The sequence below is a fragment of the Rhinopithecus bieti genome, unplaced genomic scaffold (assembly GCF_001698545.2).
Source record: "Rhinopithecus bieti isolate Rb0 unplaced genomic scaffold, ASM169854v2 scaffold_7308, whole genome shotgun sequence".
Taxonomy (NCBI): Eukaryota; Metazoa; Chordata; class Mammalia; order Primates; family Cercopithecidae; genus Rhinopithecus; species Rhinopithecus bieti.
In genome coordinates this window covers 1225683-1239921 of record NW_016805423.1, presented here as the reverse complement: position 1 = coordinate 1239921, position 14239 = coordinate 1225683, and the positions used below count along the sequence as shown (strand labels likewise).

Sequence of the window (14239 nt, the reverse complement as noted above, 5' to 3'; positions counted from 1 at the left end):
TACATAATTGAGGTGTTTTTCTGAGGCGTTCTGAGTACTGTTTTTGCATATGATGAGAGTTTGTCTGGAAATAGAATTCCTTGCCTGCTTCCTCTTCTCCTGAAAATTAAAGCTTTGTTCCATTCCCTGTCGTCTTCAGGGTTTTCTGTTATTCTCATTCAGATAGCATGGGTAACCCAATAATTTTATTTCAGTCCCATTGTCAAATGTTGCATGTGGAAACTTTTTCCAAGTTTTGGTCTTCTCTTTTGTTCTCTCTCTTCAGTTTATAGTACTTTGCCAAATTTTGCTGTTTGATTTAACTGGGTATTTTAAGGGAAAGTGGGGGAGGATCTTTTAATCATTAATAATTTATCATTAATGGTGTTAACATTAATATACCAAAGATAATGTCTTTACAAATGTGATTTTTTAATTGAATTTTATTTTTGAGGGCCTTTTCTCTATCTCTTATCAACCTTCATGGATTATTTTAGACAGTAGTTGGTTGTATTTTTGTATCAATGAGTTGTTGCAGCTGTATGCGTATTTCTTTAAACACTTTTATTGTTTTCCAGTTTAACTTTCATAGAAAATTTAAGAGAAGAAAAGAATAAAAGCATATAATAAAAATCATCCATAATCCACCATTTATATTCAACCACTGTTAACATATTTTATTTTCCTTTTTTTTTTAAAGTAGAACACAACATGCATATGAATATATGTTTAACTTTGATTCACTGGATGTTTATTGAAGACCTGTTACATGCGTGAACTATTCTAGGTGCCAGACATTGTTGAAAATTTGCTGTATACAGTTTGTATGTTGTAATTTCATTTACTATTATATTCTAAGCAAAACTCATTTTACTACATTATTTATAACAGCTTTGTTCATGGCTTCATAGTCTTTTTTCAGTGTTTTTTAGTCACTTATTTGGTCATTAAAACCTGTCTTCAAAGAAGAAGCCCAGTATGTTAGATAGATGAACAGGGAGCAATTTAGTTGAAAGGATATTATGACTTGGGGTATCACCTCTCTCCTCCGAAGAAAAACTGTTGAAAACTGTTGTTCTCTCTTGTGGATATATTATAGTTTATTAATCATTGCTCTGTTGCTGGTAGTTTATATTATTTCTTTTTTTCAGTTTTAATTGTTTCTATTAATATATTTGTACATAAAAATTTGTGTCTGTCTTTCATTTCCTTAAGATGGATTTTAGTAATGGAATTACTGGGTCAAAGAGTATAAATGTTTATAAAACTTTATATAGAATCACAAATTATTGTCGTAACCTGTATAACACTCAGTATTATTTTTAAATAAGATAAACATTTCTGTTATAACATCAAATGCATTCCATAAAAAACGCTTCAAGTTTACCTAGTCACTAAAAATAACAGGATTTATGAGAAAAGTAAGGTTAAGGGCAAACCACTCAAGACCTCTGCAGTTTTCAAAGCAGAGCACTAACAAAAGCGTAATTGGTACCTTATGAGATGACTTGGGCAGCCCAGTCAAACCATTTAGCATGGCTTGTGTTGCCTCAGAAGAGAGTGAAAGATACTAACATACAAGGTGTGGTCTTGAGACAGTACAGATGAAAGTCATTTTCTAAGCCAATGTGGTTGCCATAAAGGTGGGCACCAGAGGAAGTGCAGCTTGCTGTGCAAAGGATGGGAATGCTCCTTTGGGATTCCTGGGTACAGGTGCTCATTTTAAATATTCTTGAAATAGAGCTGAGAGGGCTCCTGCTTGGCAGCAGCTGAGCTGAATGAGGATCTTTTTCTTTCTCGCTGAAAGTTATATAATTCTATTCCTGTTACTCCAGAGCCCCTTGCCTAGGAAAATTAATATGTGAACCCACTTCCTTGTTATACTGGAATGATCTTATTTACAAACCACTTAAAAGCTCGTGTTACAGAAACATGTCTCACAATATAACAGACTGTATTTGCTAATTTGATGCATGAAAATTTGAATAGAATTTTATTGGTTTCGTTCAAACCTTTTCAAACTGGAAATAACTACCTTAGCGAATAAAGAATGGAATATCTGTTTCAAAACATGTTTTCAAAACCTATAGTCAGAAAACAGCAACTGTGTTTAATGATTGATTGTATTGCCATTTCAACACCTCAGTCTATGGTAGTGAATTTTAAATTTACAATTTATTTTGGTGGTCATTAGGTGTTCATAGAGATTTGGATCACAGGGCTTTAAATTGTCAGCAGCTTATAAATATTTATTTGCTGAGGGTACAAGCATCATCTTGTAGTGAGTCATTTGTGGCAATGGCACTATCCAGGATTATGCAGCGTTTCAATTATAGCACCAGAGAGGACAGGAAGTAGAAGAGTGAGTTCAAGATTGGGTGTCTTTTTCTGAGCGGATTGTGTGTGTCAGACGTAGGCTGTGGTGGGAGAAAGTGGAAACCTCCACTGCTAAGAAAGTAATTGAAGTAATTGAGGTTGAGGCCTGTAAGAAGAAACTGAGGAAATGATTGGTACAATAGAACGGGAGAAACAAGAGGATTATAGATACTGGAGACAGAATGACCCTGGGAGCAGCTGCTGTTAATAGTAAGGGAAAGAGCTGAGTAACTACTTATAGTTCAAGATTTTAGAGGCAGAGTAATTCGCATATTGCTGCTCTCCATAGAAATGAGTTTCTTTGGTATGGATGAAGGTTGTTGGAGTTGAGGAATAAAAGGAATAAAAGAGTCATTGAAGGGCAGATTGGAAGTGGGTTAGTCTCAGAGACATTGGGAGTCTGCCCTAATGAGACATAGAAAAGGAATGTATAGAACTTGTATAACTGATTCTGGTCCCAGAATCCTCAGTGAATGAGATAGCTGAGATACTGAGAAGGATAGAGCGTGGCATAGTTTGATGGCATGATTCTAAAGAAACAGAACTTTTGGTAAGGATGCTCAAGCATGACTTCAGTCATCTGAGTGGCCATGGTGATCCAGGGCATTGTCCACTGAGGGTAAGAGAATGGGCCCTTTGGGCTCCACAGGGCCAGGGGGAAGTTGTACTTCAGAAGGATAAGGAGGTTGGTGGAAGTCAGAGTGGTGTTAATGGGTGACAGTATAGAAGCAGATCACTGAAGGGGGATAAGGGGTGGACAGCCAGGGTGCTAAGCCTACCAGCACAAGTTGAAGTCCAACTAGGTTTTAGAAGCCTGAGAAAGTTGGCTGACTGCAGTCTTTGCCCTGTCTTCAGTTGAAATGTTGTGAAGTTGCTCTGATATGTTGAAAAAGAATATTCTCTACTTAGGAGGCATAGTTTCTGTTGAAGTTGGTAGTTTCTGTTTGGGCTGGTAGAACTAGAGAGACCTTGAGCAAATTGGGGAGAACAGATGTTCCCAGGAGGCTGGGAAGAAATTGGTTCTATCCATCAGTCTACTTGACAGATAAGATAAAATTTCTAGTGGAACAAAACCATGAATTATCAAATGACTTCATGTATGACTTAAGGATGTGCCTGCATTTTTTTTTTTTTCTTGTCTGGCTGCTTACAGGTCCTTTTTATCTAGCTTAACATGGAGTTGAATTTACAGAACTCCTAGATGCTCTTGATACTTTGAACTGTGTCTGGAAAACTTATTATTTTTTGTTATTATTACCAGTAATAACAATAAATTGTTATTTATTAGGAACAGAGTTCTTTATTTTCTTGGGAAAGGTGTTTTGAAGTTTAAATATGGAAGTTGGTGATCACTTAAGATTAATTTTTTCTAAAATTTTTTATGTTAGTACAAGTACTATGATTTTGCAAGCTTCTTAAGATAAGCAGAGAGGTAAAAACCGTTGAGTTTTCCATCTTTTAAAAAATTTAGGTAAACTACGTATAATGAAATACACAGATTTTAAATGTCCTGCTGGTTGAGTTTTGAAAAATGCATACACCTAGTAACTATCACTCCAACCAAGATATAGGACATTTCCATCACCACAGAAATTCCATGATGCCTCTTTGTAATCAATTCAAATTCATTGCTGATTAGCACTCCATTTATATATATGCCACAGCTGGTTATCTGTTCATCTGTTGATGGACGTTTGTGTTGTTTCCAGTTTTGGCTATTGTGGCTAAAAGGGCTGTGAACATCGCCAGTCATGGTGGCTCACACCTGTAATCCCAGCACTTTGGGAGGCCGAGGCAGATGGATCACTTGAGGTCAGGAGACCAGCCTGGCTAACGTAGTGAAACCATGTTTCTACTAAAAATACAAAAATTAGCCGGACGTGGTGGCAGGTGCCCGTAATCCCAACTGCTCCGAAGGCTGAAGCAGGAGAATCGCTTGAACCTGGGAGGCAGAGGTTGAAGTGAGCTGAGATCCTGCCTGGGCAACAGAATGAGACTCCGTCTCAAAAATAAAAACATTGGGGGGAGGGATATGAATGTTTGTGCATAAGTCTTTTTGTGGACATATGTTTTCTTTTCTTTTGGATAATTACTCAGAAACGGAATTCTTGGATCATAGAATAGGTGTATGTTTAACTTTATAAGAAACTGTGTTTTCCAAAGTAGTTGAAAGTTTTTTACACTCTTAGCAATATGTAAGAGTTGTATAATAGTTACCCCACCTCCTTGACAATGTTCAATGTTATTTTCTTGGGTGCTAGTGGCTCTCATTGTGGTGTTCGTTTGTAGTTCTCTGATGAATAAAGATGTTTAGCACCTCTTCATATGCTTATTGGGTATGTATATAATTATGAAATGTCTGCTCACATCTTTTGTCCGTTTTATCTAATTTGGTTAAAAAAAGTTTTGGTTCTTTATATATTCTAGAAACAAATCATTAAAAAAATTTAACCAACATCTCTGCCTTCCCCCAGACAAGTTCTTTCTTAGATATATGTGTTGTGAATATTTTCTCCTAGTTTGTGACTTTAATTTCATTTTCTTAATGTTTTTTGAGGGACAGAAGTTGTTAATTTTGATGAATTTCAGTTTTAATTTTGATAATTTTAAATTTTGATAAATTTCAGTTTTTTCTGGTTGCTTTATGTTGTGTGTCACCTGTCCAGGAAATCTTTGCTTACCCCAGGTTGTGAAGATTTTTCTGTCCTACGTATTTTTTTTCTCAGCCCGAAGAGGAGCAAGGGAGAGAGGGAAGGAAAGACAGAAAGGGATGGGAGAAAGAGAGAGAGAGAGAAAAGAGAGAGAGAAAAAGAGAGAGAGAGAGAGCGAGCAAGCAATAGAGAGAGTGCGAGGCAGAGGGAGAAGAAGAAAAAGAGAGACGGTGAGGGAGTCAGAGAGCAAGAACGACAGGGCCCCAGAGAGGGAACGCTCCGCTCTGGCAGACATGGCCTCTTCTATCCTACGTTTTCTTCTAGAAGCTTTATAGTTCTGGTTTTACATTTAGGTTTATATCTTAGATTGGGTTTTGTATGATGTGTAAGATAGGGGTCAAGGTTTTGTTGTTGTTGTTGTTGTTTTTTTATAACCCTAGAAAGAGTTTTTTAAACATTTATTTTTTAAATTTTTATTTACACATTATAATTGTACATATTTATAGGGTACAGTTTGGTGTTTTGATACATATCTCTGCTGTATAATGATCCAATCAGGGTAGTTAGTGTATTCATCACGTCATACATTTATCATTTCTTTGTGATAATAAACTTGAAAAGCCTCTATTCTAGCTATTTTGTGATATACCGTGTTTTACTGTTAACTAGTCACTCTACTGTGTGTTAGAACATCAGAATTCATTCCTCTTATCTAACTGTAAGTTTGTACCCACTGACCAACCTTTCCCCATCCTCCACTTTCCCCTCCCCTCCTCAGTCTCTGGTAGTAATTACTCTGCTCTATTCCTATGATACTAACTTTTTTTTTTTTTTTCTAAAAAAGATTCCACATATGAGTGATATCATGCAGTATTTGTCTTTCTGTGTCTGGCTTATTTCAGTTAACATGATGTCTTCCAGGTTCATTCATATTGTAGCAAATGACAGAATGTCCATTTTTTAAAAAGTTGAATAATACTACATTGTGTACGTTTACCATATTTTCTTCATTCATTCCTTGTTGGACAGTTAGGTTGATCTCATATCGTGGCTATTGTAAATAGTGCTACAATAAACATGGGAATGCAGATACCTCTTTGACATACTAATTTCATTTTCTTTTGATGTATACACAGTAGTGCGATTGCTGGATCATATGGTAGTTGTTGTTGTTGTTTTCCCCCTACACAGTCTTGTTCTGTCTTCCAGGCTGGAGTACAGTGACACAATCATAGCTCATTGCCGCCTTGAACTCCTGGGCTCAAGCCAACCTCCGATCTCAGCCACCCAAGTAGTGAGGACTACAGGCATACGCCACCATGCTTGGCTAATTGTAAACATTTTTTGTAGAGACAGTGTTTTGCTAATGTTGCACAGACTGGTCTCATACTTCTGAATGGCCTAAGTGATCCTCTGGTCCCGGCCTCCCACACACTGGGATTACTGGCCTGAGCCATCATACCTGGCCTTACTTTTAATTTTTTAAAGAACCTCCGAACTCAGGCCGGGCACAGTGGCTCACGCCTGTAATCCCAGCACTTTGGGAGGCTGAGGCGGGTGGATCATGAGGTCAGGAGATTGAGACCATCCCAGCTAACACGGTGAAACCCCGTCTCTACTAAAAATACAAAAACAAAAGTAGCTGGGCATGGTGGTGGGCACCTGTAGTCCCAGCTACTCGGGAGGCTGAGGCGGGAGAATGGCGTGAACCCGGGAGGCGGAGCTTGCAGTGGGCTGAGATCGCACCACTACACTCCAGCCTGGGCGACAGAGCGAGACTTGTCTTAAAAAAAAAAGGACCTCCAAAGTCTTTTTCGTAATGGTGTACTAGTTTATAATCCTACCAGCAGTGTAATAGCCATCCTAACTGGAATGAGGTGTTATCTCATGTGGTTTTAATTTTCATTTTAAGGTGTTTTTTTTTTCTGTATATTTATGCATCTAGTTGCTTTACATCTCTTGTTGAAAATATTAAAATTAAATTGCTTTGGTTCCTCTTCCAAGGCATTTTCATTTTCAAGATTGTTGTTGGCATGTAAATTTTGTGATTAATTTTTTCAAAAAATCTCTTGAGATTTTGATTAAGATACTTGGAATCTGCAGATCAATATGAGAGACTTGACATCTTAACAGTATTGAGGCTTATCTAAGGAGAATTGTACGGTATGGCTTTCCACTTTTTAAGGCCTTCTCTAATTTTCCTTAGCCATGTTTTACAGTTTTAAGATCTATGTAGAGATCTTACATAGCCTTAGAGTTATTCCTGGGTCCCTGGTATTTTTTAATGTTACAGTATTGACTTTTTAAGTTTTATTTTCTAGTTGTTGCTAATATAGAAATACAATTGATTTTAAAGTATTGGCTTTGTATTCGGAGACCTTGCTAAATTCACTAGTTGGTTTTAATAGTATTTTAGTAGATTTCACAGTGCTTTCTATACATACCATTTTGTCATCTGTGAACAATGACAGTTTTACTTCATCCTTGTGCTTTTTATGTCTTAATACATTGGCTAGGACCTCCAGTACAAGGTTGAATAGAAGTTGTGGAAGTGGACATCTTTGCCTTGTTTCTGATCTTAGGAATAAGGATTTAATAATTCACCATTGAGTATGATATTAGCTCTAGGGTTTTTTTTAATGTTCTTTACCAAACTGAGAAAGTTTCTGTCTGTTCCTAGTTTGTTGACAGTTTTATCATTAACAGGCTTTGAATGTTGTCAAATGCTTTTCTCTATCTATTGAGATGATACGAGTTTTATTTTGTTAATGTGGTAAATTATACCAATTTTAAAAGGTTAACCTTTCATATATACTTGGTCGTGATGTGTTAATCCTTTTATGTATTCTTGTATTAAATTTGCTAATGTTTTGTGGAGAATGTTTTAATCTATGTTCATAAGAGATGTTGTTCTGTAATTTTCTTTTCTCATAATGTTTTAGTAAGTTTGTATCAAGATGATGCTGCTGGCCTCATCAGATGACTTAGGAAGTATTCTCTTCAACTATTTTCTGACGGAGTTTATGTAAGATTGGTGTGGTGTCTTCCTTAAATGTTTGATAGAATTCACTAGTGAAGCCATCTGGACCTGGAGCTTTCTTTTGGGATAGGTTTTAATTGTTTGAAATTTTATTTCTTTTAGTTTGGTAAATTATGTTTTAAAGGGTTCTTCTGTTTCATCTAATTTGTTTATTTTATTGTCAAAGTTGTTTATACTAATCTTTTATCTTTTAGCATCTATAGGATTTTAGTAATATTTCATTTTCATTACTAGTATTGGTAATTTGTGTTTGGTGTTTTTTTCTGTTTTTTCCTTGATCAGTCTTGTGAAGTGTTTAAATATTTTATTAATCTTTTCAAAGAATACTCTTTTGGTTTCATCCTTATAGTTAATATCTTTATCATATGGTGTTTGATCGAGGAAGGTAGCCTGTATGATTTTGGTTTGAATCTGTTTTTATATTTAAAAAAAAATTTAAATGCATGTGTTCTAATTCATGATTAATCCCCCCTTACTTTTTCATGTCCCATAATTATATGTTCAGATCATCTATGTCCACACTCAATTTGTATCTGTTTTGATCTTATTTTTTAAAGAGAGAGGGTCTTGTGTTACACAGACGGGAGTGCAGTGGTGTGATCATAGCTCACGGTAACCTCAAATTCCTAAGCTCAAGCCGTCCGCACGCCTCCTGAGTAGTTAGTACTACAGGTGTGCACCACCACTCCCAGCTAATTTTTAAAAAGTTTTTTATAGAGATGGGTTGTTGCTGTGTTGCCCGGGCTGGTCTCGAACTTCCAGCCTCAACTGATCCTCTTGCTTCAGCCTCCCAAAGAACTGGGATTACAGGTGTAACACTATGCCTAACTGTTCTGATCTTTTGATTTCTGAGAGGATGTTAGTTTCCATTTGTGATTGTGGATTTGCGTATTTCTTTTTGCCTTTTTGTCCTGTTGGTTTTTACTTTCTATATTTGAAGCCCTTTTTTTTCAGTTGTACTACTGTATCTTCTTGTGTTTTTTATTAATATGAACTCATTAATACATTTTATGTTAATACATTTATTATGAAATCCTTTCAACTTGAGTTCTAGTTCATCTCATGTCAGTACTGCCTCGTGTAACTTTCTTCTTTTTATTTATCTGACATATATTTCTAAGTAAACAGCACCTATCTAGACTAGAGTAAGACCCAGACTTAAGAAAAAAGGCAAATTTAAATTATTTACAATTTTTCCTCTAACGCCTTTCTCCAACACCACCAATCTTCCATTCCTGGATATTTGCTAACACTCCTGCCAGCAGGGAGAGGCTTTTGCAGAAGGGTCTACATTTCTCTCTCTGCTTTCAATATCTTTTGTAGGATAAATAAAAGCAGTACTACCCAGCTAGTGCTGTGGGTGGCAAGCCACCCAGGTGCTGGGGCAAGAGACTGAAGGCACAAGCTGTTCCGGTATAATAAAGAAAATGTATGGAACAAGAATAGTTATACTAGAAATAGAATATAGATATGATTACATATGAATAGTATTAATCATTAGTTTGTAGCATTACTCTTTATTCCAATATTATAATAATCTGTCTTCTACAATTATAACCTAGGAAAAACCAGGCCATACAGAGATAGGAGCTGAGGGGACATGGTGAGAAGTGACTAGAAGATAAAAGTGTGAGCCCTCTGTCATGCCTGGATAGGGCCACTAGAGGACTCCTTGGTCTAGCGGTAACACCAGTGCCTGGGAAGGCGCCATTACTTAGCAGACCAGGAAAGGGAGTCTCCCTTTTCCCTGGGGGAGTTAGAGAAGACTCTCCTCCACCACCTCTTGTGGAAGGCCTGACATCACTCACGCCCACCTGCAGCCATCTGGAGACCTAAATGTCTCCCTGCGATGCTATGCTTCAGCGGTCATACTCCCAGTCCACTTTCATGTTCCACCCTGTACACCTGGCTCTGCCTTCTAGGTAGCAGTAGCAGAAGCAGAATTAGTGAAAGTATTAAAATCTTTGATTTCTCCGACAAATGCATAGAAGAAATAATGACGTAAGCTGGCCCCTCTCTGTCTCCACCTAGGCTACCAAATAGGGAAGGGCCCCCTGTTCGTTGGACACATGACTCACGTGACCTTACCTATCATTGGAGATGACTCACACTCCTTACCCTGCCCCCTTGCCTTGTGTACAATAAATAACAGCACAGCCAGGCATTCAGGGCCACTACCGGTCTCCGCATCTTTGTGGTAGTGGTCCCCTGGGCCCAGCTGTCTTTTTTTCTATCTCTTTGTCTTGTGTCTTTATTTCTATGATCTCTGGTCTCCACACACAAGGAGAAAAACCCACAGGCCCTGTAGGGCTGGACCCTACAAGTGCAGCAGCTTCCCCCTATGTGGCATGCCTTAAATTTCATTTCTGCATTAATGATTTTATTACATCTAGTTCAGAAACGAGAAAACGAATTTTACAGGATAAATACCTGTAGCAGAGTGATTTGTTTCTAGGTCTCTATTCTTAGGAGGTATGAGATCTCCATCTTGACCTCTCTGCATACTGTGAGGTTTCAGACCCCATAGTGCCGGCTCAGTAAATGTGAAATTTGCATTTTGGCTGTTGTCCTCAGTATCTTTCCCCCTCTAACTTGTGGAATATATATGTCATGTATTACTAGAGGGACACCTGGATAGAACTTTAAATAACAGTAAATCAATTCAAGAGAAAGTTACTCCCTGCTTTTAGTCTTTCAGTTCCTTGGATGATCATGGGGAAATCCTCCGTGTGAGGTTTTTTTTTTTTTTACATTTCTCAAATGCTTGATTATACCTCCCTCCTCCCTTTTTATAAACAATGAGCTAGGCTCGAGCTCACTGCCTTCTTGGTAGGCACCAGAATTGAGCTAGAATTTAGTACATTTGTTTTGTTTTTCTTTTGTTTTTGGGTAACTTTTTTTTTTTAACAGTAACTGTTGATTTGCCACTGAAAAGTAGTGTTTAAATTTTGCCTTACAAATTTTTATTTTAACAAATTAAATGAGTTTTAAATAAAAATATTAAATGCAGGTAGGATAAAAGGGTGTGACAAAATTGAGAGCTTGATACGTTTGGGAGATTGCATGTGCCCTGGTTGAGAAGGTGGTATGGGAGTGAGGGAAACTTGGGAGTCACTTCTCTGGCATTCCAGGCTCTTCATTTATTTTTGTTTTGTCTGTAGTACTAACCTCTTGGTTAACAAGTGTTTATGTTTTGTGCAGAGAGCTGTGTCCTGCAGATACCGTGAAAAACATAGTGTTCTTCCCTTTGTAGTCTTGGTAGGGAAGACAGCATGTGCCTGCAAGACACCTGGTGCAAGTGTGTACCATGGTAAATGCTATCAGAACAGCAAGGACCTTGTGTTGTCAAAGGAAGCAGAGGTCATCTCTGGCTGGGGGCTTGAGGCTTGGCTCGGGCTTACGTTTTATCTGAGGCGCCTTTCTCCCTTTCATTTTGAATCTCCCTTCCTAAGTCTACATAAATTTTTCGGGGGAACGGGCATTTCTTTGTAGCTGTTATTCTAAGAAGCACTGTGTCCAGAAGAAAGAGCATCACACTGGCCCTCGGAAGGCAGAGTGGCTGCCAGAGTTCTAGTTCTAGCACCCCTGTTTTCGGCTGGATAACTGCTTATAATTGTTTCAAGTCTCAATTTCTTCATCTTTCTTGGTGGTGATAAAACCGTGTGTCTTTCTTGCTTCATAAGGCAGCCCATGGGAGGGCCATTTGTGATGTTCATTTGCTTATCAGTATTATCTTCACTCTATTATTTGTATTTGAAATACCGATAGGGATGATTTTGAGGGTATTTTAAATGTTTAATTATTTTTTTCCCATTTTTTTCTAGGTCTTGATGCAGAACTTTATTATGTGAGAAATGACCTTGTTAGTCACTACGCTCTATCCTTTAATCTGTTAGTACCCAGTGAGACAAATTTCCTGCACTTCACCTGGCATGCGAAGTCCAAGGTAAGAGAGTGACTAACCACAGACATCATGACAGGGTCACCCAGCCACAGAGGCAAGGGCTGTGTTTGAGGACTGGGCTGCCATCTGTACCGAAGGGTCGGCCGGTGATGCGATATAGTAGTACTGAGTCTTTTCAGATTTATATTTCAAATACTTGGCCTATTCCTCTAAAATTTCTCGAATCCTTTAAAACAAAAGTGGCTGTCATTTAATTGATTAGCATATGACACAACACTTACATCCTTTTAGGCTCTTCAAACAGAGATCCAGACCTAGCTTGAAAAGGGTGAAATTGGACCCAATAATGACAGTGCTGCTGTGGTGAAATGATACGGGTGTAGGGGTGGGGATTGGTAAGACAGGCCTTTTAGACATGTTGGACAGAATGGATACAGTTCTCCCACTCATGGAGAAACGGTTTAAGAAAGGTACAGCAGATGCAGTCACCCATGTGTCCTGTGGTGAGGGCTAAATCCGATCACTTAAGAATCTCTTGCCTGGGCTACTTGTTGCTGAATTCTTCACATTTGCTCTGACTGCCTGGGTCCCTCAAACATAGTAAGTTTTCTCCTAAGTCAGAGAGTCGGAGGCTGAGCCTGGAGGTGCCTCCTATACCCAACCAACTTCGGTTTCTTTTTTTTTTGAGACAGAGTCTTGCTCTGTCGCCCAGGCTGGAGTGCAGTGGCGCGATCTCGGCTCACTGCAAGCTCCGCCTCCTGGGTTCACGCCATTCTCCTGCCTCAGCCTCCCAAGTAGCTGGGACTACAGGCGCCGCCACCTCGCCCGGCTAGTTTTTTGTACTTTTAGTAGAGACGGGGTTTCACCGTGTTAGCCAGGATGGTCTCGATCTCCTGACCTCGTGATTCGCCCGCCTCGGCCTCCCAAAGTGCCGGGATTACAGGCTTGAGCCACCGCGCCCGGCCGAACTTCAGTTTCTTTTATCAACTTTGTATATAGGCTTTTGAATAGGATTTTATTTAGGAAATAAAAATAGTCTTGCTACTATAAATAAGAATACCTATTATAGAGTTTTTTTTTTTAAAGTACTATAGAATAGTGTCTGTCATGGTATTTGCTGCAAGTTATTTAAATTGGCCACTTTAATATAGATTTTTAAAAATCTTCATTTTTTTCTACTTAGAAAACAACAATGATTTTGGGAAAATTCAAATATTACAAAAATGTTTTAAGAACTCTAAGACTAGACCTGGCGTGGTGGCTCATGCCTGTAATCTCAGCACTTTGGGAGGTCGAGACAGTTGGATCACGAGGTCAGGAGATCGAGACCATCCTGGCCAACATGGTGAAATCCCGTCTTTACTAAAAATATGAAAATTAGCCAGGTGTGGTGGCACACACCTGTATTCCCAGCTACTCAAGAGGCTGAGGCAGGAGAATCGCTTGAACCCGGGAGGTGGAGGTTGCAGTGAGCTGAGATTGCACCACTGCACTCCCGCCTGGGTGACAGAGTGAGACTCCATCTCAAGAAAAAAAGAAAAAGAACTGTTAAGACTTTGTAGTTGTATATTCAGAAGTAATTGTTTATAGTTTGGTATAACTTCTTCAAGGTCCCCTTTTTTTCCCTTTTAAACAAAAAAGGGATTTTAGATGTGTATGTTGTATAGTACTTTTCCCCTACAGAATAACTTATCTAGGCATCTTTCTTTTCTCTCACTCATTCTCTTTAGTGGTTTTATAATATGATATTGTATGGATGTATGCTATATTGCTTTCTGTAAAGTACCTCATTGATGGGACACATGGATTTTTAATAGCATTTTATTATTTCAAACAATACTTCCCTTTACTGTTACATAGTTTCCCTCATTTCATTTTGTAGGCAAAATCTAGGTAATGGGATGATGAAAACAATTGGTAGTTCATCTTTTATTGATATTTCTACCTTTGCTATTTCTTTTATTTAAAAATTTTTCAACCTTTGCTTTTGATGAATATAGAAACACAGAAAAAAATGTGTTAATGTGCATCCCTGTGTGTGTATATGTACATATATATGTGTGTGTATGTATATAGATATGTTAAGAACATATTTGTTCAGAAGTTTTTGTGCACTTATGGCCTTATTTCTGAATAGTAAATTACTGCTAAGAAGTGAAATGGCTAGCCAATGCGTGTGCCTGTTTAAAACTTTGAGGCCGGGCGCGGTGGCTCAAGCCTGTAATCCCAGCACTTTGGGAGGCCGAGACGGGCGGATCACGAGGTCAGGAGATCGAGACCATCCTGGCT

The 14239-nt window shown here is 38.3% G+C and overlaps 1 protein-coding gene across 1 annotated transcript in view; it reads left to right on the top strand.

Moving 5' to 3' along the window:
* Positions 1-11872: 11872 nt before the first annotated feature.
* RYK (receptor like tyrosine kinase) overlaps positions 11873-14239 on the top strand; it is a 66268-nt gene continuing 63901 nt past the window's right edge. Inside the window, 1 exon segment of the mRNA XM_017872427.1 lies at positions 11873-11992. The gene's annotated coding sequence lies outside the window, so the exon portion shown is untranslated.